Raw genomic sequence first — 25214 nt, forward strand, 5'->3', positions numbered from 1 at the left:
GATAGTTTTGAGCTATGTCATTGTGTAGCAAATGAACAATACATGGTACTCTTCTTACGTGCGAGACGGAGACAAGAAATGTCGTGGACTGATTGTGAGTCAGAATATATCCGATTGAGAGACTTAAAAATTTATCTTGATGTCTCTAATTAAATTCTAGTATTTCTATTAAAGAAAAATTTTTATTTTTGATGCGTTTTCTATCTATCTTCTGCTAAATACAAGAAAATTTTATGGTGTAAATTTTTGGAAACTTTACGAATAATTCAAATACAAGAATTAAAATGACGCATCGGAAAGATATGCGATAATGAAAAGATATGTACGTACGGAATATCTACTCTCTAAAACTTTTAAAGTAAGTTTTATTCTGAAGAATGAAATACGACTTTTAAGGATTGAAAATACAAGACTCTTTCAAGACTGGTTTAATTTTCACTCTTTAGAGTAAGATTTCATTCTAAAGAATTTAGAATCAAGCAAATATTAATTCAAATCTCGAAAGAATAGAGCTCCTGTAACGCTGCAATAATTGTAGCCAACGATATCGACGAATTTGATATCGTTGTTTCTCTTTGTCGTGAAGAAAATGAAATTTCATGAGGCGTCTCTACAAAAGTCAATTATTAGATTAGATTATTAGATTGATTATTGCGTTTGTACCGAATACTATCGAAAAAGCATATAAACGAAGTTAGTTTAGTGAATTTATTGAGCATGAATATCGAATAAATGCACAAAAAAAATGTTCGAAACTACGTACGTACGTATTTGCGAAAAATTCGGAAAAAAAGATATTAGAATCTACCTATAAATTATAAATAAATGATTTTCTTGATGTATTAAATAAAATTTTTTTATATCAAAATATCTTTTCTCATTGAAAATAATTTTACTTAACGTAAGAAAATTATTTATTCGATAAATTCTAATAGCTTATTTTTTTGTATCAAGATATTTTTTTTCGATGTATTATATTATAAAAGAGATTGGAATTTTCTATAAAAATCGATGTTACATCAATGCTTGTCTGAAACCTTTCGTCAACAGCTACGTCGTGCAACGCTGTTATTACCGTGCCAATTTTGATTCGAGTAAAGCAACGTTAGTTCGAATCTGTAATACTCAAAGAAAAATATAATTTTGACAACTACTAAATTAACAACTTTAATAATGTAAGTACTTGTAACCATGATAGTTTCACAAAGTAATAAGAATTAAAGTAATATTGAATACCATATTTTTATAGTGTTCGGTACTACTTTAGTTCTTATTGCTTCTTAAAACTAGATACAAGTATTTAAATTTTAGAGTTGTACTTTATAGTTGCCACAACTATTTTTTTTCTCAGTGTAGATTTTTAAGCTTTAAGCCATAAGAAATGGACGAATCACAATCAATTATTCTTCTCGCATTCGACTGTAATCAGTCAAATTCTTACGGCTTAAGGTTTAAAATACCTATCGTAGATCCAGACTTACAGTTATTGTATAACTATACTTGTCTTAACAAAACTACTGTGGCTCCAGATTTATTTCGAGAATATCATGTCAATCTAACTGGTTAACGTATGAAATCAATATTTTTATTTCGAAAGCATGCGAAAACTCGGCGATTCCATCATCAGCTTTCAGTCTATTAACGTATTGTCACTTTCGACAGTCGTGCTATGTCGCGTTTATCGCTTGATACTCGCGAACTATTCATGTACCGATAATAGCCTCGCTTTTGGTTTCTCCGAAAGAAAAAATTTGCATTAATCGGAAATAAAATATTTCTTGACCGCTCAACTAACAAAATTCTTTCGCTATCGAGAAGGTAGTATCGCTTTGTGTAAAAGAATATACCAGCAAACATGTTGTGATTTATTGAAGGATGTTTAGTACTTATTTTCAAAAGATTAAGAACGTAACAAAAATGTTACAGATTATCCTATTATTACATTTGAATATTTATGTAAAATTTGAATACAATTATTTGAACAAAAAAATTTTTAAACGATATTAGCTGATATTAATTATGTTTAATTATTTGCCGATTATGTGATTGATATTTTTATTGTTACTGATATTGTATAAACAAAACATCTTGAAAATTTATGTAGTGAAAAGATAGAAAAAAAAAGAAAATAACAAGTATTAAATTTTCATAAAACGGTTAAACAAACGATGAAGAGAAGTGTATTTAATGGTATTTATTTTAGGATTATTCGAATCATCCCGTTTATAGGTTTATAAAAGCAGTCAGACGTTCAAGAGACAAAGTCTCGTCGAGAAAGAGAGAGAGAGAGAGAGAGAACTTTACCTTACAGTCATTTGATAAGAAGTTTGCAAATCCGAGGTCACGGAAGTGTTCCAAGATAATTAAGCTCTAACAATAATAAAACAATTGGCGTATTGTCACGCGGTGAGAATGATTGTTATAACGTGACGAAACCAACACACCGTGCACCAAAAAGTCACATCTTAATGTCGCACACGCGTGCACTTTCGCGAACCCATTCCAAATTTACGACTCGAGACGTAAAATATTCTTCGTATTCTTCCGTATCGTCCATACCGTCAAAGGCCAAACGAAATTGATCTTTCGACGCGTTCCAAATTTTATAAAACCCGAAATTTATGTTAATTATATCTTAAGACTTTCGCGCGATCGCGTTCGAAAGATTTACATCCTTGACGAAGAGAATTCGATTCGATTCTTCTCACCGTACAGCGGCGACTTCGATTTCAGCAATTTTCGAGCGAGACGAAATGGCGAGAAAAAAATCGAAGTAGCGGGCAGAGTCGTGACTACCGTGAGGCCCTTCAAAAGCGCGGCTGTTATTATCGTACAGACGTATACTCGTTTCGTCGTGACGGTCGCGTCGAATCTGGGCCAGCTACACCGTGGCGATCAAAATAGCACGGCGTCGAGACAGCTTCCACCCTTCTCTCCATCGAGCGAGCACTCGTCATCTGATCCCCCTCCAACGCACGCATGAACGTACGCATGCACGCATATATGTACGGTATAACGCATTCCACATCGCCATATCGCTCGACTCTGCCGCCTGTCGCTCGTTTTGACAACAGTAACAATTTGTCTTTTGCGGCGTATGGTTTGCCCGATGAAAACCCAGGTCGTTGAGATTACATATTGTATATTGTCGTATAGCGTTTCCAGTCCCTTTCGTAAATTGGAAAAAGTCTTGTTGCGTTAATTGGAATTCAGGCAGATTTAATCAGAAAGGTACAAATCAGATACTTAAATCTGTTAAACATTCCAATCGAGATATGAAGAAATTCAATTACGATAAGCAGAGAATTAATTGTGTATCTTAAAACGTAATAAAAATTATTAAAGTGAACAAATTTTAGGTATTGACCGATGAAATTGTAAATATTCTAACGAATTTATGTTCACTTTTGTAATTTTCACATCATTTCAAGATACTGAGAGAAAAGTATTTGGTATTTGTGGCTATATCATAAAATAATTATAGTTAGGAGCTCCATTATTATAATGTTAATAATAACCATACGATAGTTCTCTGAAATATGAGAAAATTACTATAAATTACAATAATTTCAAATATTAATATAGTAAAATATAAAAATATAATAAGTGAAACATTTTTATTTAGTAAATGCAATCGTAATTACGAATATAACTATTTTTTAAATTTCATTTGCTATTTATGAGGTAATAATTAAAAAATATGTTAAGAAAAAATTAAAGATTTTCAAGCAATGTGTGCGACTATTATTAATAGCACAGTTGACTATATTTACGTGGTTGAAACAACGATAAATACATATATAGTTGTAAAAAAATTACTTTAAATTATAGTTAAATTATGACGATTGCAACCATTTTTTTCCTCTCAGTGTAGCCAATATCCAGATTCTAATTTATATGATCAAAATTCGTTTTGTTTGTACTTCTTGTTGATACAACCAGAACAATATAATTTTTCTCGGTATAATTTTTGCATCACCGATATTATTTCGTTCAAAAATTATACCACCGTCGAAATCCCGCTCGCAATGCTCGATCTGATTTTCTTCGAAAGCCTCGCGACGTTTCGGCCGCTGGCGCCGCCTAATGAATCGACTTCGATAACGATCGATGATCGCGTGCCAAATGGCATCGGCAAATTTTTAAGTCGGTAATTTAATAAGGAAAGGAACAAATAAATCATTAATCAATCGATACGATGTCACTTCTGTAATCGCCACGTGTCGCTTAAGGGGATGCTGGAGCGAAGGCCGAACTTGATCAAGGTCGATATTACAGGTTTTCATTTCCAATGTATAATCTGCTTACGCCCTCTGAAGTTAATATGATCATGCAGGAAATTCGATCGATTAATTATCGATATTTTTATTCCGTTTCCTACATTACCATCTTAACAGGGACGTGTATTAGGATCGGTCCCACAATGTAAGATTTATTTTGGAAAATTTTCCAATTTTAGAATTGAAAAAAAAATAAACATAATTGAAGTTAATCTTATATTTGTAGAATCGGACCTTAGAAATTTAGTTGCATTATATACATATTTAGTTGTATTATATACACATGCAATGTAGGCCGTGTTCTAATATATATCATCAGTACTAAAAGTCTGTAATATATATAAAATACAGATTTTTAATTAAATTAGATATATCGATACGAAACCGTAATAGCACTTTTTTCTTACATCCAATGCCATTTTAGGTTACGATAATATATTATCATAAATGAATATCATAATATATATATATATAGATATTCATGCAGATATTCTCTATGTCCATTTTTGCAATATTAAAATTTTATATTATAATATGTATAATGATATATAAAATGTAATTCTAATGTTGTATATAAAAAGACATTCATGAATACGAATTACAATTACATTTTATGTGTATTATAATATATGTGTATATACACAATAACACAAAAAATATTATTGACATATTAGTGAAGACATAAACATGTTAATGAATTAATGATATATGCAATATTAAAATTATATTTTGTACATTATTGTGTATATGTACATTATAATACATATAAAATATAATTATAATTTATATTCACTAATAATGTTTTGTTATATGTTACAACAATGTTAGAATTATCATAGTATAATGTACATACAATTTTCTATATTAGATATATAGTCGACATATTAGTAATGTATAAGTACTATAAGTATCTATCTCTTTTTATTAGACAGAGTAAAAAGAGTTACATTATGTATGTGCAATGTCGTATTCATTTATATATATATATATATATATATATATATATATGAAACACGTGTCCATATATTGACAGTAATATATGTTACATCTTGACTAAACTCTAAATGATAGGAAAAATCATAGGAAAAAGTGATACTACAACTGTATTTCGATATTCACTGCGAGTACTGAAAATACGTAACTATAGATTTTCAGTATTGACAGTGTACATTGACACATGGGCCTATATAATAGCATTTTTCCTGTCGTACAATGTCATTTTAGGTCAGGATGTGATATGTATTAGCTATATATAGATATATTACACATATAATATACATAGCTATACCATTTTTTGCTATGTTTAATAAAAATATGTAGAAGTTAATCATGTTAAAATATTAGTGATGTACTTAAATATAATACACACATAGGCAATATTGTACAATATTGCATATATGTACTATAATGTGTGAATATACATACGTTGCAGATAGAAATTATCAATGCTAAGCTGTTTATGCATTCTCTGTGTTTAAATGTGAAATATTAAAATTGTATACATATATAAAATATATATATAATGCATGTATATATATATATATATATATATATATATATATTATATATATACATACACACACATAAATGAGGATTTATCAGAGGATTCGTAATTTGATTATTTTTTTTAAGATGTTACGTCTGATGTTCGTTGTATATTCTGATATTGAAATATAAAAGTATATATCACTAATATTTGATCCTAAAAAATATATCTCTTTTTATTAAACGTAGAAAAAAGAAGACATCAGTACATCTTTTTGTTATACGTAACAAAAAGAGATGAAGTAGCTACACACATATGTGAATATGAATTAGAAATATATTTTATAATGTGTGTACACATCATAAGAGGACAATCAAGGAGGAAGGGGAAGAGAAGGGGGAAGGGGCATGGGGGGAGGAGATGATGAGTAATTAACAATAGGGGGCGGTAACGGGGAGTCGGCACGGAAGAGGGCTCCCGCCACCAAAGCAGAGAACGTTCCGGGCCGCCCTTAGTGGCCGAGATGCCCGGGGCTACATTTCAAATGACGACGCCGTCGGTTGGGCTACCCCGCGTCATTCCCTCTCACCTTTCACGTCCCTGGACCTGTATGCTCAGGATCCACCTCTACTCACTTCTGTCGCTGGAGAAAAATCGGGCACAAAAAGGGATAAGCGTGGTGCGTGTGGTCAAGGAACTAGGCGACGGAGGGCCAGGGAGTGGTTGTGGGCGTGCGTGCAGGCTGTCGGTGGGGGGGGGGGGGCAGGGCCAGACTGGGTCCAGGTGCTCGATTCTGTCTCCGTACAGCCTGCATCCGTCCATGGCTCGCAGTGGGCGAGGTGATGTGTGTGATGGGAGTGCACCGGGGGCGAAAGTGGGAGTGGGGGTGAGTTGAGACTGGTATGGAGTGCGGAAGTGAGATAGAAAGGCGACACAAAGAGGGAAAATATGATGCGGACGCGCTGACCCTTAACTAGCCCACGCTGCACTCCAGATTACAACAGATTTTTCTGGGAAGGAGTTGTTAGAACGACAAAGCCACGCGTACGGGTGGCAGGTGGGGACGAAAGGATAAAGGTCTCCCGAATATGGAGAAGGTAAAGGAAAACGAGAAGCATCTGACAGTTTGGGCTAGACGCAAAAGTGGTGATTTGAGGGCGGTGAATGGTGCTTGCTACCGCTCACGTGAACGCCTCTGGCAGTATTAAGAGAACCCCGATGACTCTCGACAGTGGGATATAAACGACCAAATATGAGGTATGGCTGGACATTTTATTATATCTATCCAGCTCACGATTAACGCCTCTGCGTACATTAAAAAGGCGCCCACATCGTGGAACGCCTCTGACATTTGTCGATCATAGCCAAATAAATTTTATGGCTGTTACCTTTTTATTTATGCCCTCTCCGCCCACGCCTTCACGATTAATTGCCTCTGTGCAGTATTATAACTCATTGCTCAGCCCCCTTGCATCCTACCTTCTGACTTGGATCAATTACGACTCGTCAAAGTCCGCCAATGTAGTGTGATCCACTGCCTTAATCTCATATCACTTGCTATGAAAAGAAAAGGGATATTTTTACTGGAATAACATCAAGATGCTACCCTTTCTCCTTCTGGCTTTATAGGGTTCCAACAAAAAACCACATCACAAGAACCAAGTTTGGTCTTCTAGAGTGCTTTCCAACAAAAGCACAGTGTGACACTGTGCATGTATTACAATCTTGTATATTACGATACATACAAGATGAGATTATTGTACGTATCGCTTGTTAAAAGCCACCCCTAACCTTCTCTTACAAAGCGACCAATATCTGCTACGATTTTTCGGATTTGTGAACAAAAACACGATGACACAGACCACCACTGCAACTACATCCATACTCCCGTACATCAGCCACATTCTCACTTATGATAGTACTGGGTTGGGCGGGGCAAATGGACTGTGACCCGGGTCATACGGGTTACAGCTGATTGCTCGTTATCAGTTTGTTTTCTACACCTACGTGTCACGCAAATGAATATGTTGCATAATATGTTTTGTTTAAAAATATATTATTATATATATATAATACACATACATAAACAATTGTTATTTATCACGCTATAAAAAGATACTAATCGATATCATGATCACATTATCTTTTCCTTAGCGACTAATTAAGAAAATGCCTTCACCGTATCGTACTTGCAGTTATTGTAAAAAAGACGCTCGTAAATCTTTGAAGTTCTATTATTTATACGTCCCTTAAGGGAGAGAAGGGGAGAAAGAAAAAAAAAAAAAAAAGGAAATACATCGATGAAAACCAGCAGTGGGTGTAGGTGGTCACGGCCCAACTAAACCGCCCTTTCGCTGTTAAACTGCGTGGAAGAAAAAGGTGGGAGGCGGAGTAACTCTTTAAACTGAAATGTATCAAGAAAATAATATTAGATGGTAAGCATTACTTTAGGAAAATGCATAAGTGATGTATATGAGTTGTTGGGGGGTCAATCCCATTAGAAGAAATACAATATTAGGGTTGAAGGAATATTTTTCATGACAATTTGCTTGAGTATGGTCCAGCTGTATTTCTTTATTTCTTACGGGTCTTGGGGAGCATTGTAGGAAACGGGCCGGCAAGCTGAGGCCTCTCCGCACAAGTGATTCCTCTATTCTGCGGGGGCCAGGCGGCGTCCTCGCTTTCGCCGTAACTTTCCGTGTGATGGAATCTTTAAGAGCAGTCAGGCGAGACGAGCGGGACGGCCGAGTCGCTGTCCGGCGTGTGCAGAGTGGGTACGATGGGCAAGCGACTGGGCTGAACGCTGGTCGAAGACTGGCCCGACACTCCGTAGACGCGAAACAGAACAGAGCGAGGGGGCGGATCTATTGCCCCACAGGCATGCCAGTTCTATTCGTGAGGATACGAGAGAGACGTGGGAAGGTGAGAAAAAAGGAGAGTGGGAGTAAGATTATGAAAAAAGTTATAATAAAAAGGGGGTGAGGAAAGAAAAGGAAAAAAAAAGGATAAAACAGAATCCGAACAAAGATCTCTCCAATATGTCTGATCTCGGGCACCCAACGCCCGAGACCACGCGTTCTTGCAGATCACCTCGACGAACGCGATACATATAGTGTAATGGAAAGTCGTAAACTATTGTATAGCTCATCAATGTTTACGTTTTGAAATCATTTTTGCATTTGCATTTTTGCTACGTTAATGAGAAAGATATATGATATAATATAATTTAATAAAAAGAAAAATGAAGAATTTAATTCGACAAAAATTGGAGATTTTCACATCCTGCTGGAGTATTGAATAGTAGTCCAAGAAACCGAATTCTGTCAAAAAAAAACGGAGAACTGGCAACCGTGTTCGTGATTTAAAATTCTTTCAATTTTGTTATTTCGATAGAGCGAGAAGAGAAAAAACAAACGGATAGAAGCTCCGATTGTAATCGGTGATCTCCGCGCGGACACGCCGTAACTCGGCCCGCTAGCAAAACAATGAGTCATCTGTCTCTGTCCTTCTCTCTGTGGTCCGCTTGTTTTCTAGCGACCGAAATATTTCTCGATGATCTCGACCGCTTGGCGTGTCATCATAAGTAGGAAAGAGACATTCTATACAGACTTACCTTTTTATTAAATTATCTTCTGCCTTTGGCCCTACTATCTTTAAGGCTACGATGGCGCGTGCATACAGTACTCATCAGCCTGGCACATATTTGTTTTATTTTTGCGCTCGCTTGCTTTCTTTTACCCACGATCTCACATGATATTAGTGATTTCAAGAGTTAATTCTACGCATATCCTCTATCGCACACTGACAAATTGATTCTTTCTACTTACAACGTGTTATAGTTAACGAATACCTATCATCCTGTTTTTACGAGCGTTGTCCGGGTATTGTTCTGTACACGTTCTCTATTCCGAGCGGTTTGTAACCCACTCAGCGTGGTTCCTCGGGCTCGATAGATGCAAGAACTCAATTTCTGAGGACTCCCTTGAGATGTGCGCAATCCTGCTTGTTCCTTCTTTTTCCCTATCTCCGTCCTTTACTTTTTTACGTTTTTAACAAGCTAAATAACGTTTATTAATGACAACATATTCTCCAATATTTTTTGATAAAATATAGAAATTATTTCTGTTCCGCTTACTTTAGGTGTGCTCAGGAAATAGTTCCATTTCGAGCCAATTTCTGAGGCTGCTTCACCCCACACACACTATGTTTTCCTGGTTTACACCGCTCAACAGCGACGGCTTAAACCGCCTGGATCGCGTGTCGGACATGCAACTCAAGCTTCACTCGTCCATGTATAGAAACCTGCGCTGTCCATTATCATTACCCTTCCACATGAACATTTTATCCATTACAACATTTTATGCTGAAAACTCTTATTATAAAAAAATATCTTTCCTGTCTTCCATACTTTGTTTATTTTCTTATAATAGTGATCTGAACACTTTCCGTAGCTAATAAGTTATACATTGTATTAAATTCTTATGTGACTTTTAAAATGTTGTACTTTATATTATTATACATTATCATTGATTCATTCCGGTTTTCTCTTTCATAAGATGTCTATCTCGCTTGACTATAACTCCCGCTTATTTTTCTCCTACTGCCACACTCAAAATTTAATATCTTTATCGAGTCAACTGGCACGAGCGCAGGGGGCCTGCATCGTTCCCGGGCGCTCAACTGTGGGAATGCTGGGCGATTCTAGGCCTGGTCGCCCTCGAGTCGGCACGGGGAGTGAGTAGAGCCTGTGTGGACCAGGCGCCCGCAGAACCAGCGAGGTTGTACGTCAAGGTAAGGGGGGCCCGAGGGCGGCGCCATGGTGAGGGGGGGACACAGGTAACGTGTGGCGAACCACAAACGTGACGGTAGAACGGGATGGGGTGCGGCCGTAAGCCATGGGAAGCGTGAGAGGCGCAGCGACTCACCCCAGCGGGGGGGAAGACGCTGGGTTGTGGCCACAGGATTGGCGGAGTCACACGGCACGGGAGAAGGAAAAGAACCACAGCGGGGAGACGGGAAGAGCAGCACGCGAGCAAGGGAGCGGCGGGCGGCGGGGGAAAGAAGGCGACCCAAAAGGGCCTCAAAAGTGCGACCCAAAGGGATGTAGTCCAGACTAGAGGAAATACCGGGGGGGGGGGGGGGGGGGGGGATCACGGGATAGATAGAAAGTATGGTATGTCGAGAAGGCACATATAAAGGCGTGGGTGAGGTGTTAATTATAAAATTATATTGACATCATCCTTATAATTATATTAATCATCCTTATAATTATATTAATCGCACTTTTGCTATTTGATTGATTATCAGAATTTTCATTCGGATGATAATTATAAAAAAAAACATTTCACAGAAAGTACTGATCGACTTAACATTATTAACAGAAACATGATTTTTTTGGATTTTTTCTAAAGGTAAATTGAAACTTTTAGAAATACACATATAATTTCAATAATTAAATAAATATATATTTAGCCTGTAATATATGTTTGTTAACAATGTCTTATTTAAAAAAAAAAATTATGAAAAAAGAAAAAAAGGAATTGATCATGAGATCTCTAACATTCTGATCTCGCATCTTACGCGTGAGACCACGCCGAGGTCTTGCAAATCATTTCTATGAACGTGGTATATAAGGCTCATGGAAAATCATAGAAATATCCCGTAAATTCGTGTTTTGAAATTATTTTTGCTATTATACATAAATTGGAGGGATATAGGATTAGCATAATTTATTAAAACTTATATTTTATCTATAATGTTCCTTCTCCTCTTAATTATACACATTGAGCGGCCGAAATTTTCCAGAAAGCATTTTCGGTCGCTAGAAACAAGCGACCGTAGAGAGATGGGGGGGGGAGGAGAGGAGAGGAGAGGAGAGGAGAGGAGAGGAGAGGAGAGGAGAGGAGAGGAGAGGAGAGGAGAGAGAGAGAAAGAGAGAGAGAGAGAGAGAGAGACACTCTGAAGGATAGACTCGCTGTTTCGTTCGACGAGCCCAGCTCGGCATGCGAAGTCTCACCGATTACAATCGGAGTTTCTATCCTTTTTTGTTTTTTCTCTGTCTCACTCTGTCGTACTTCTGTTTCAATAATTCGTTCTGCAATTCAAGAATGTGATTTCTATCGATTCTGGCATCATCGTCGATGCAGCAAGGACGCACGATTCCTTCTCTAAACAACGATCCTGATATATATTTCTATATATACAAAAATATATAATATTATGGCGTTTCTGGCTGATAATATATTGCTGGTTTATTTACAATGGTTCAATCCATTTCTATAGTTGAATAGCAATACTACTTCGTTTGCGCGCGACCGATAGGAGGAATGGCGCTTCTTACTAAGACTCGACATCCGAGTCAAAAATGTGCTGTATACAATAATTTCAGACCTTGCATAAGTAGCTGGCGATTTACAGAAAACCTCAAAGAACAATACTATGCTTGCAGAAACGAGTTACGAGCTTTAGTATAAGAACAAAGTGTATTCGAAAATTTCATTTATATGCTACGTCTGTTACGAGATTGCCGCTTGTCGTTCCGACATCCGAGCAGAAAGAAAGCTCAACCGAAACACATCACGTTCCGAACCTTGATATGCATGTGTAAATAATTCAGTAAATAAAGTTTAAACATGTGTTGTATATATGTACACGCACACACACGCGCGCGCGCGCACACGCATACATACGCACACGCGTATGTATGTATGCTATTATATATGCATATATATATATATATATATATATACATATATACACATACATACATATACATACATATATATATATATGTATATGTTATTTTATATATATGCATCAATAATTTACTAAATAAAATGTATGTAAAAGACAGAACAGTATAATTAAAATAATTATCTTCATTTGTATTCATATGTAAATAATATGATATGTTTCTTGTTTAGGAAGAAATTATTTCAACAAAATTGAAATAAGTAATATCATATTATTTTATTATTTTTCCTCTCAAAAGAAAAAACTTTGACCAGGGCACGTTTTGATTGATATGGGCCTGAGTAGGTCGATAATTCAGATCATTTCTATGGTTCAGCGACGCACTTTTCATGACAGCGCCGCTGTCGGAATATCGCGGAACTAAAATACTGCTCAGTTTCATGGCTTCACGTCAATTTCACTCGTAATATACAAACGAAATTTTTGGATGCACCTTTCTCTTAAACTAAAACTCCTACCGCGTTTCTAAAAGCATGGGATTGTTCGTTTAGGTTTTCTACAATACGCTAGCTACTTTTCATGAACGTGCAAGATCTGAAACTCTTATATGCAACACATATTGTGATGTGTTGACTACAGAAGCCGATAACAAAACTGTAAGTCTTTAATTTTTTTTCGTTTTTCGTATTCAAATGTAGCTGGCGCTTTGCGTTGCTGTCGATACTTTAATTGTGGAGAAGGATTTTTCAGTCCATAAACACAGTTATGAGAAAGGTGCTTTTAAAATTTAATGATAAAACAGGACACTCCAGCATCCCTTAAAGAATAATAATCAAGCGATTATAATGGCGATACAGCGAACGTCACTTGAGGAAGCGAAATAGATTAGGAACCGTCCGACGGTTGCGCGTTATTGCATGGGATTGCATAAGATTGCATAGATCTTTTTGTCACGGCATCGCGCGCAAACCCGATAAGTCGGTACCGATCTGCGATCGAATTTTTTCATTTTTTTTTAATTCGTTTTTTTCATTTATGCCACGCGCGAGCATATCTAAATGTCGTCCAACCGATCAGTAGGCGCGCGCGACTTTCACGGTCATTCTCGCTACGCCAACAGAAAACAAGAAAACGTCGCTTGTATGACGTCAAAACTCGCCGAGCCGGATAAATTACTAGGTCGTTTCAGTAGCGTACATATGTATGTATACGCATTGTCGCTGCAAGACACGCGCGACTTGTCGACTCGAATCAACTCGGATGCAACTCGATGCGATCCGTTTCGAAGAATCGCGGATCGATGAGAGTACGAAGAAGCGTTCAACGGAATTGGACGAGTTCCCTCGACACGCGTCGACATTGTCAACATCGTGGTCGATCTATAACAGCGAGATAACGTCCTAGTACCTCTCGAAATCACGTGTCCTTCGGTCATGAAACGTTTTCTGAGACACAACAGAAATAACTGACAGCTTTCAACGCGTTAAGAGGATCCTAAAATCATCTGTGTATTTTACCGATTATTTTTCAATAAATATTTTCGTAACTGTTCTTACAAATTTAAAGATCCTTTTCCACAGTTAAAATATAAATAGTAATGCAGTCCAAACTGATCGATTTTAAAATATATAATGAAAAAGCTAAAAATGAAAAAAGGTTGGAAAATTATAATTTTATCGGCTTCTCGTAACAATATTTACTTTACATAGAAGCTTTATATTTTGTACGCATAAAACAATCTCGATTTGAACTAGAGATCACATGAATAAATAATGTTAAGTTCTTAGAATTAGGCTTTAGATATTTACAATATAAAAGATTAGTTAATTAGAAAATCTGTACGTATGTGTGTGTACGATATTGATGTAAATAAGTGCATGTCAGTGATACGTAAATCGTATGTGGTAAATGAATCGGTAAGCCCGGATCTACAATAAATTTTTAAGCCTTAAGCCATAAGGAATGGATATATTACAATCAATTATTCTCCTCGCATTTGACTGTAATTGGTCAATTTCTTACAGCTTAAAGCTCAAAACACTTATTGTAGATCCGGACTGAAACAGACGACTTTAGGGGTCTCCTCAAGCCCTTTTTTTACAATTGCGTAACTGTAATTGTAAATAATTGATGGTTATATTTGATTAAAATTGACCATTCTCCTCATCTTCTGTAATTGGCCAATTTTCCAACAATAAGCACTTACAATTTAACTATCCTATCTAATTGTAAAATGGGCTTTATGATAATTCGTTAATGATATGATTTTTTTTCAGTTGTGGGACGAAATGCACGATTGAAAAAAAATATTTGGCGACGAAAGCGACGGAAGGTGACGTCACTACAAGAATCAATACGGCTAGGAGGAGGCGTTATGACGTCGGTCTGTGATGTCACTGTCGTCACTCGCGTAGGAGACGCATCACACGCGCGCAAATCTAACTAACGCCAACGCAAAGAGAAACGGTCATTACGCACGCTCTGTACTGAAAATGGGAGCCACTAACGTGCGTTAATTCTCCCTTTGGACAGGAACGTAATAGACTCTTGCATAACGCATAATGCATAAGGCGTAAGAAAATTAACCAATCAGTCTTTTATTCCACGGGAAGGAAGAAAATGAAGGACTCTGATTGGTTCATTTTCTTATGTATTATGCATTATGGATTACGCAAGACTCCGTTATGAGCTTTCTACAATAAGTCGTTATCTAAACTTTAAATCTTGAATAAGAAATTGACCAATCATAGTCGATTATTCTTCTCACGTTCGACTATGATTAGTCAATTTTTTATGATTTAAGACTTAAAGTTTAAATAGTGGCTTATTGCAGAAAGCCCCTCTATATCAATTACGCAGATTCTTTCTCTCTCTACAATAAATCGTTATTTAATCTTTAAGTCTTAAACCAGAAGAAATTGACCAGTCACAATCAAATGTGAGAGGAATAATCGACTATGATTGATCAATTCTAATTTTTATGGCTTAAGACTCAAAGGCTTATTGTAGAAATGATTCCATGTGATATAAAAGTCGATAACGTAACGTAATGTAAAAAGAAAAGTCTACCATTGCCGTGTCTGCACAATAGAAGAGTGAATTTCTGGCCAAATTTGATTTAGTTATTTCCAGTATTGTTACCGCCGTTACACACACAATGTTACTTTCTTTTTACGTCATATTACATAGGACGTAATACAGTATGATGTCACGCCTATCGTATAAAATCAAATACACTGCTATAAATTTTTTTATAATTTCCATGTGGGGTTGTACGATACGCGTATTGATACGGTAAAAGACACGTATACAGGAAAAAAAGATTTAAAAAAAATGTCGGTTAGCAATCGCCTGTGAACTTCAAAGGTAGTTTGTAACTGACATTTTTGTAAAAAAAAAATCATATTTTTTCGCGTAACGATACGTGTGATCGATCACACATCTCTATCTCCATGTTACAAGCTGTGCATCTATGCCTCTACCACTCCCTATTTCTTCCTTCTCCATTCCTGCCATCAACTTTTCCAGATGACAATGAAACAGCAGGGTTGAATGAGCTATGAGGGCGACGAACCGTGTATTAAGCAACGTTCATAACGACGCAATCATCGCTAGCGAGATTTTCGTCTATCGAATTATCCGATCTTTTTCATTATACTAAACCGACTTTTATTAAAAAGGGATCCAAAATGAACAATGCGTGCCAGTGGTAGTTTTATTTGCCGAAAGTAAGTATCGTTTAATCAAATATCTTTGTAGCGACGATATCATTCATTTCCGAATATATCCGAATAATATCTAAAAGTGTCTTGTAATTTTTTTTTTATAACTGAGAAGTGTAGAGCACGGAATTATTCGATCCACGCTGATGATAGTATTAATAATTCGCAGCGGCCTCATTGAGAAAATATTATCGTAAACATTTTTTTTACGTTATTAGAAACAAAGGAAATGTTTTCTTTCGATACAAATTTGCGATTTAGCATTCGTATGTAATACATTTGTAAAATAAATATTTCTGATTTTAAAGCGACGCGAATTTTGCTCGTCGCAAAAGGTGCGGCACGACGCGAATAATGAAAGCGGTCGCGGCACGAGTGGTCTCACAATCGGGTCTCAGGTGTACGCTAAAATCGATATTTCAAGTAGGTCAGTAGGTTACCAGGCGAAGAGTGATAAGAGACTACCTCGGACTAAGACTCGCCAATATCAATGATATGGAATTATACTCTATTGTAAATGAGGAATGTACAACCGAAAGTAGGGGAGAGTTGCCAATTGCGTACCAGTCGTCTAAATCCCGTACCTCGTCAATATTTTATATTATTACTCTATATATATATATATATATATATATAAAGCAACATTGAATAACAAAAATATAAAATAAATGAGAAATATAGACAAAAATTTAACGTCTTGTTTTGTGTGTGCCAACATCATTTTAAAAAATCAAGTACAACTGACGTTATTTTTTGCTCAATTTTATGTTTAGCTGATAATAATTTAATCATGCAATTTTATTTTTATATTTTCATAAAAAAAATTTTATAGTAGAATATTTTACATTCTTTGTATATATTTATAATTATTATAACGATTAAATCGATATTGTTGTCGGCTCTCAAAGGCTTCTCTTTAACGGTTTGATTTACTCGTTAGAGCCTTTACTTGAATTTATTCTGTTAAATCGATATTTTTATAAAATCTATTCAGTATTCTAAATCGTATTACCACAAGCTAAGCTACTGACAATAATAAAGCTAATGATTTATATGAATACAATTGTCAATTGTAAAAATAAATTCAAATCAATTTTCACGTTCTCCTTTTGATTATTATCCTAATAATTATTACATATTTGATCTTTTTTTGATTAATTTATTTTCAATAAAATTAGACATTAGTTAATTATTAGGTATCAATAAATGATTTCTTTTATTAATCTTATATTTTTAATTATTTTTATTCATAAATTCGATACTTTCAAACAAGATATGTTTAAAACAGGAACAGTTTAGGCGATTTAAATTGTATCTTTTACATCGTGTTACAAAAAGTACTTTTAACGAATTAATTTGTTATTGGTAAAAAAAAACATATACTAACAGGTGTCTGAAACATCGAGCTAAAATTTCCAATGTTTATTTAAACATGGATTTGTTTTGATACAAATCAGTATCAAATGGAAAATATAATAAAAAATAGAATTTATTTGTTATTGTTATAAAAAGTTAAACATGTAATAATAAATATTTGAAACATTAAACTAAAATTTTCAATATTTATTTACATACGAATGTTTTGGTACAAGTCAGTACCAAATGAAAAATATAATAAAAAATAACTTAAGTGGCATACATTCGATATTTTCCTCTACTATCTGACACATAAACGTGCATGTACGAATTTTCAGCAAAATACAAGATACAAAAAAAAAACATTTTCATTGTTACAATATTAATGTAAAATAACTAAGCGCGTTTTCACGTGTGCATCAAGCGTGTGCGTGAATTAAAAATTTGTATGAGAATCAACAATGAAAAAAAAAAAAAAAAAAAGAGAGTAGGGGTCGCGACAGATAAAGAATAAAGAAAGTCCCCTTTCTGCACATCCGGATGTGGGCACCAACACAGATTTGCGTTGCCCCTCTAAAATCCCAGCTGGCCCCACTGGCAGTGGCCCCGTAGACATTAGCAATCGTTATCCAAGGTCAGTGACATCGGTCGTCCACCCTATCGTCTCGTCTGGCGTCTCGAATATCTGTTTTTTTTTCTCTGCCCATCAGGCGACGGTTTTCCTGCGGCTATATAGCCGGGATATAACATTCGTCGTCCTTTGGAAACCGGCTCGGAACGAGATATTCGATCCGCTTAAAAACTCTCCGACATTCCCCTCGTGGGATATACTATTTTTAAGCACACAACCGACAGACGTCATTCGCGCGACGCAGCTTCGTCTGCTGTGCGTTTACGTGTATAGGAAACTATCTTCACGAGTTTTGCATTTTTATCTCGCGTTGCGAGAGGCTCAATTTTAAACAAATGCGACGTAAGCTCGTTCACAAATTAAGATTTTCTCTTGTCAAGTTAATTGCGATCAACTACCTCGTAAAAATTTCATTCGATCGTTACACTTGACGACGAAAACGCAAGGAATTCTAATCTTTAAATTCTTTGGAGTGGAATATCTCATACTAAAGAGCCAGTCTTAAAAAAAAGTGGCTCAATCTTATCTTTAATGCCCAGTTCCATCGATGTAAGATTAAATTTAATCTCGATTCAATTTATTTCTTATCTTTTTTAATTTTAATACCCGTTGCTTGTCAATGTAGATTAATTTTAATTTCAATTCAATTTACTCTAAACTTTTTTGTAATTTTTAGAACTAGAAAAAGATGAAGAGAATTAACTGAAATTAAAATTAGGTAAACTACATTGGTAGAAATAGGCATAAGAAAAAGACAAATAGTAAGTTAAATCGAGATTAAAATTAATCTTGATGAAATTGGTGAAACTGGGCTTAAGAATAAGATTCAGCCTAAAAGTTTTAGTGAATAGAATTGTACAAATTTGTTTAAGCAGAGCACCTTTGCATAATGCATACAGCATAAGAAAATCAACCAATCAGAATCCTTCGTTTCCTTTCTTTCCATGAAATAAAAGGCTCTTATTGATTGATTTTCTTATACCTTACATGTTATGCAAAAATGTTTCTACTCACATTTTTCATATTTATACGGAACATGTGCAGAAGACTGGTATATTTCGTTGTCGACGTCTAATTTTGCTTCAACAATGCACCAATTGTTACAATTGGCAATTTTCCCAATTTATCCGAATTCTTGTGTCGGTGATATTTTCTCGGAAATACGCACAAATGATTTATAGTAGCAAAATGTACACGCGAATCGAATCTTATGGAAGTACGTTTAGTCGTTTGATACCCTGTGTGTATAAAGTGTATAAAATAAATTATAACAGATACGCGACGATGGTGGTCTATTTTCGACGGCGACGTTCTTTGTTTTGCTCTGCAAGTGTGTTTTATCTCATGTTGTGACAAGCGAGGTAAGGGCGAGATAGGTAAGAGAAGTCACATGCGAGTCTTGCGGTGCGTTCGTGTACCGATGGCAACTTAATCCGAACTGAATAAGAAGCTCCTTATCGCTCGTCTAAGGTCGAAGCTTCGAGCACAATGTTATATAAATTGATTCTAATACAACGCCATAGTCGTTCGTACATATCGATTTAGGAGTACGCAATTACGTTAAATCGGCGTGAGTGCGTTAAATTTTCTGACAAATCTTATAAAAAATTATTTTTGAATTCCATCTTATTAGTCTCTTAATGCGTTTTTTTTTTTAGAAGATTCGATACCTGTAGAAAGTATCTATAATGAGGGTCTGACCATGAGATGCCGTACTTTTCATTGGCCAGTCGTTTTTGTCAACTTCAGTAAGTTGGAAAGAGTAAAATAGTTTAAGTTAGAATGAGATAGGTTATACAAAGAGACAACATATGTATCTTTTTTTCTCATTTTTTTGTTTTGACAAAATTGCTTGTAACCAGACACTGTTATAGGATCTCTAGATGCATACAATCTGTGTTGTAGGGTTATGTCCTTGAAAGAAACCTAAAGAATCAAGATAAACTTTCTAAAGAGAACTAAAGAAAGCTAAAGAGAGCAACGTACTGTCAACGAGAACACTTGAATTCGCACTCGAGTTCTTTGAAGATAAAAATGTGACTCTTCTTCAATGTCTCGGTACACGAATATTTAAAGTCATTTTATCATACGTTTTTGATGAACAATAAACGAGACAAATTTTTTTTCTAACTAGAAACTGCTAGCGCGCAAAAAAAGGAAAAAAAAAAGAATAACCTAGTATACTATTTTTAAGAAATAAGAAACGGCATTGAACTCGTAGATAAAATGAGCATTGTTAAGTCAAATTCATAATGTCAAATTGTATCCAATTTGAGTTATTTATAATTATTTCAATAGGTCACTATTGCGTCTATTCAATATTTCAATATCTTTAATGTGACTAAAACAATGGTATAATTTAACTAAAAAAATGTATTAAATTTTACTTAAATTTAGCTTATTACTTATTGCATATTTTAACATAGATGTGTTTACTTTAGAACTAACCACAAAAATGTGACTCATTTACATTTTGACATACGTGGAAGTTAAAAATAATAGTGTTATATTCAACTTAAAAGTCAGGTTGCCACAAATTCCTCTCGTCCTAAAATTCCATAACTTTTCCTCTAACTTTCAATAATATTTTAAAATTGTTTGCATTTTTGTCCTAATTTTAAAATTGTTGAATATTTTTTTAAAAGAACAATTTAACATAGCAATGTAAATTATTATTAATATTGCTGACACTGCTTGTATTTTATTGTTAAGTAAGTAATCTTTCAAAACTATGTAGATAATGTATGCATATCAAAAAAAAACTTCTTTCAAACCCAAGAATTTTTATTTTTCAGAAAAAATTTTGCAAAATTCCCTAACTTCCTTTCTCTGATTTTCTTGACCGTTTTCAATTTCCTTGATATATTCCTGATTTGCAGTTCTACAGCAATTCTGTAAAGAGATTGGACTATCATTGCTCCTTTGGTATCAAACAGTAAAGGTTTCTTTCTGACGGTTTACTTCATAAAAACTGTAACGTTCCGTTATATAAACCACACAATGAAGAGAATGAGAAGAGGACCGCAAAGATAGAGGTAAAATACTGAAGCAATATGTCGTTGGCCTCTTTCGGCTGAGTTCGGCGACAGATAGCCGGGTAGCGTGTTACGGCCCTGCACACCCAGTCGTCTTACCAACTCGTCCTTCGCCTCGGGCCACATCACACGTATCGCTCGCAGGCCACAGCTCGCAACCGGTCTAGTGGAGATAGTAATTCTATCCAACACGTGGCGCGCGGCGGAAAGAAAGAGGTATGTCTCGGAATAATCTTGCGGGAAACGCCTTGGTCACGCCTGTGGAGGGTGGTCGGAGGCCTCTGAAAAGATGACACCGGCAGAAAAGAGCTAGCACTACTAATGCCGCTTCTTCGTCGTCGAATTACTTGACGTATTGTTTGACTCCGCGCGTGCTCCTAGTATCCGATTCGTTTGGACGAAACAAAACACTATTGAACCTTCCGACCTATAATATTTCGGACCAACTTAATCGGAGTAAACTAACCATGAAAAAGTTCTTAGAGTTCAGACACATTCGCTACATTCAGCAGAAAAAGCAGTTTTACTTTTGTTGTATAATTCTTTAGTGTGATTGATTTATATATTTAGATCCAATGAGAAACTAAGGGCAAGACCAATAACATTAAAGAATTGTACAATAACTGCGAAGCTACTTTTACTTACTATTGAATGCAATCAATGAAAGCCTTCCGACCTATAATATTTCGGACCAACTCAATCGGAGTAAACTAATCATGAAAAAGTTCTTAGAGTTCAGACACATTCGCTACATTCAGCAGAAAAAGCAGTTTTATTTTTGTTGTATGATTCTTTAATGTGATTGGTTTATACATTTAGATCCAATGAGGAACTAAGGGCAAGACCAATAACATTAAAGAATTGTACAACAACTGCGAAGCTACTTTTACTAGCTACTTTACTTGAACGCAGTCAATGAAAGTCTTATCAGTGAATTGGTAAAGTTGGCCAACAGCCAACTTGTGACAAAAACTACTTTCTTAAGATTTTCTTAAGATTGGCCAAATTTGACTTAAGTCGGAAGAGAAGGAATAAATTTATTATCGAGTTAAACGACTCGTTGTATAATTAATAACGTAGATGCGAAAAATCATAGTCATCTATTTAAGACTGATTAAAACTTAAGATTTCCGACTACCGATTCATTGTAGAATCAGCTAAAGGAATAAGGACTAACAAATCAGCTTACCAGAAATCAGATAACAAAGTTTCTCATAGATTAAAATCTATTATTCCTTGTTCTTTATTCCTTATTCCTTATTCCTATCATTATGTCTGAGTCTTTAATGCTTAATTCATATTTAGAAATTGTTTCTGCTAGATCTAGTTTTTGATCAACTTATGGTTTAGATTTAACTTCGTTTAATGATAAATGATGTAAAAATTGTGTTTTTCTAACTACAATCACCAAACTAATCTTATGTTTTTCTAGATTAATTACTAAACTAATAGTTTTGTAGTGATAATTTTAAAAGTTATTTACTACAAAACCATCAGTTTAGTTTAGATAAACCATGGATGAAAAAATATACTTTTTACATTATCTTCAGATTAAGTCTAACACACAAATTAACCAGAAAACAAAAAACCGAGTTCTAAGAAGCTGCACAGAATAAAAGAAATATTAAGAACAGGAATAAAATTAAGATTTTAATCTATCAGAAACTGGTTACATCGGAATATGTATTATACGATTTCTGATAAGTTAAAATCTTAATGTTTATTCCTATTCTTAATATTTCCTCTATTACGTGCAGGGTCTTCTAACACTGTAAACTTCTGCGTGTAGCTCTTACAAAGTAATTGCCATACGATATATATAAGTACATGTATTAAAAAAAATATGTGCTAATAGCGCGTATGAGACAGAAGATATCACGTAAGGCTAATTACATTTTAGTAGAATGATATCCTCGCAATTATGTCACGCACAATATATGCCACTTATACCACTCCTAGCTTCCTGTCCAGAGGATTTATCATTATGTAACGTAATGCAATTTACATAACAGGAAACGAAACGCTAAAGCCACTACGACTTTATCATAAATATCGCTCCTGTTGTTTTTTTTTTCAACTGTAATATTCTGTAAATTCTCGTCGTGTATAATTTTCAAAAATATTGTTACAAGAAGATTATACAATCTTCTTGTATTTTATTCGATTAAAAAATTGTAACTATCAGAATTCTCAGAATCGTTTGACAATTTATGGATATGAATATAAAATCTGATACGAATGTATGAATAATGTATATCGTCAGATATTGTCACATTATCGGAAACACAGCAATTTTTCAATTATATTCAAATAGCTGAAACTTAATTAATGTCGCGAATTGAGTTGATCGACATAGATGGGCCAATTAGTATCAACTAAGATGAGTAGAATATGCATATTTGAATATTTAAATTTAAAATACTTATGCGTATGATAATATGTACATATACATATGATGATACGTACATACCGACCAGTATGGCGAACAATGGACATTGAAGAACGAAAAACAAAGAGCATTAGAAAAACACTCATCGAACGATCGATCGTCGACTTTCTGGAGCTCGCTTCAACTTGAAGGACATCACCTTGATCGAACAAAAAAATCAGAATAATCGGAGCTCCGCTAAAAAGTATCGTCTTATGTCGGATTCCACCAGTGTAGGATTAACTTTAATTTCAGTTTTACTTTTTATCTTTTTCTACTCTCTAAATTTCTTGAAATGAAATCTCATTCCAAAAGAGTGAAATTACAGCTATTCTTAGAGAAGAGTAAAAATATTTTACTTTTTGAAAAAAAGCGAAAAATGTCACTCTTTTTCAAAATTAATCTCTTCTTTTTTTGGGGTGAAATTTCACTCAAAAACAGTAAAATTGCCATCCTTTTTCATCCAAGAAAAGAAATATTTTCAAAAATATTGTCCTTCTTCAAAAATGGCTGCCTTTCACTCTTTTAAAGTGAGATTTTATTTCAAGAAATTTAAAGAGTAATTCTAAAAATTAGAAAAAGACGATGAAAAACAAGTTTAACCGAAGTTAATTGAAGTTAATTTACATTGATAGAAACAAACAGTAAACAAAATTAAAGAGCAAATTGAACCGAGATTAAAATCAATTTTGCATTGATGGAACCGTGCCTTAACAGCAGACACAATCTTTGATCGCTCGACATCTGAAATTAATTGTGTCCGATTGACGTAAGCAACTTGTGACTTTTTACGAGTTACAATCGAATTTAATATGTATTACACAGTTGAAACACGATAGTACGTAATTTGATGATCCACGCAAATTAGACGCGCACGTGGTCACGTAAGACGAGATGACTAAGAGATAACGAGTCTTTTTTATTCGGAAAAGCTGACCTCGAAGATTCTCTGAAATCTGCGACAGCAATAATATTCTAGACGATATAATGATATATTTATACAATCTACATAATACAGCAAGCTAATCATATTAATAGCTGCATAGCAGAAAAAAGGTAGCTTTGCAACTGTTGTAACATTTTTTAAATATAATTACTCTTGCCTTTAGTTTCTTACTATCTAAAAGTATAAATCAATCACACCAATAAATTTTACAACAGTTGCAGACGTGCTTTCTCTTTTGAATGCAGCCAATGTTTCAACCTTTCCAAAACAGGTTCCAACCTGTGTCTAAACAAAAGATGATATCACTGACAATTGCAACCGGATTAGGTATATCGAGATTACTTATCTATGGAGATATTCGAAATTTTTTTGTAAACACAATGTATCTATCGCTCACATTTGCAACAATAACGATACTATTAAAAAAAAAATAAGTTTTCCAGAAAATAAGTTTGAAAGTTTTGAATTTTAATATTCCGTAATATTAATTTTAAAATATAATTTTGAAGTAATAATTTTAGAAGAATAAAAAAAGTAGTCTTTTAAACAATGTTCTTTTCCCTTTCCGTCGAATGTTTCAGTTTTTTAATTTTTTAATTATGTCATAAAAATGAGCGATGCATGGATAGGCACTTGA

General features: G+C 34.8%; 1 protein-coding gene and 1 long non-coding RNA gene across 3 annotated transcripts in view; one reads left to right on the plus strand and one right to left on the minus strand.

Annotated features, from left to right (window-relative positions):
- The window catches only part of LOC105151139 (PRL-1 phosphatase), a 35917-nt gene that overhangs the window by 8149 nt on the left and 2554 nt on the right, over nt 1-25214 (minus strand). The window contains exon 1 of one of the 2 annotated variants that reach the window (XM_087409481.1): nt 2305-2755. The exons of the other annotated variant lie outside the window; for it this stretch is intronic. The gene's annotated coding sequence lies outside the window, so the exon portion shown is untranslated. Of the gene's footprint in view, nt 1-2304; nt 2756-25214 lie in introns of those variants that run through there. 2 annotated transcript variants of the gene reach the window in all.
- On the plus strand, nt 2782-20062 carry LOC147908532 (uncharacterized). The gene is made up of 2 exons (XR_015546146.1): nt 2782-3231; nt 14736-20062. It is a non-coding gene; the product is annotated as an uncharacterized LOC147908532 (long non-coding RNA).

This window comes from Acromyrmex echinatior, chromosome 9 (assembly GCF_024713525.1).
Source record: "Acromyrmex echinatior isolate Ae372 chromosome 9, ASM2471352v2, whole genome shotgun sequence".
In the NCBI taxonomy this organism is placed as follows: Eukaryota; Metazoa; Arthropoda; class Insecta; order Hymenoptera; family Formicidae; genus Acromyrmex; species Acromyrmex echinatior.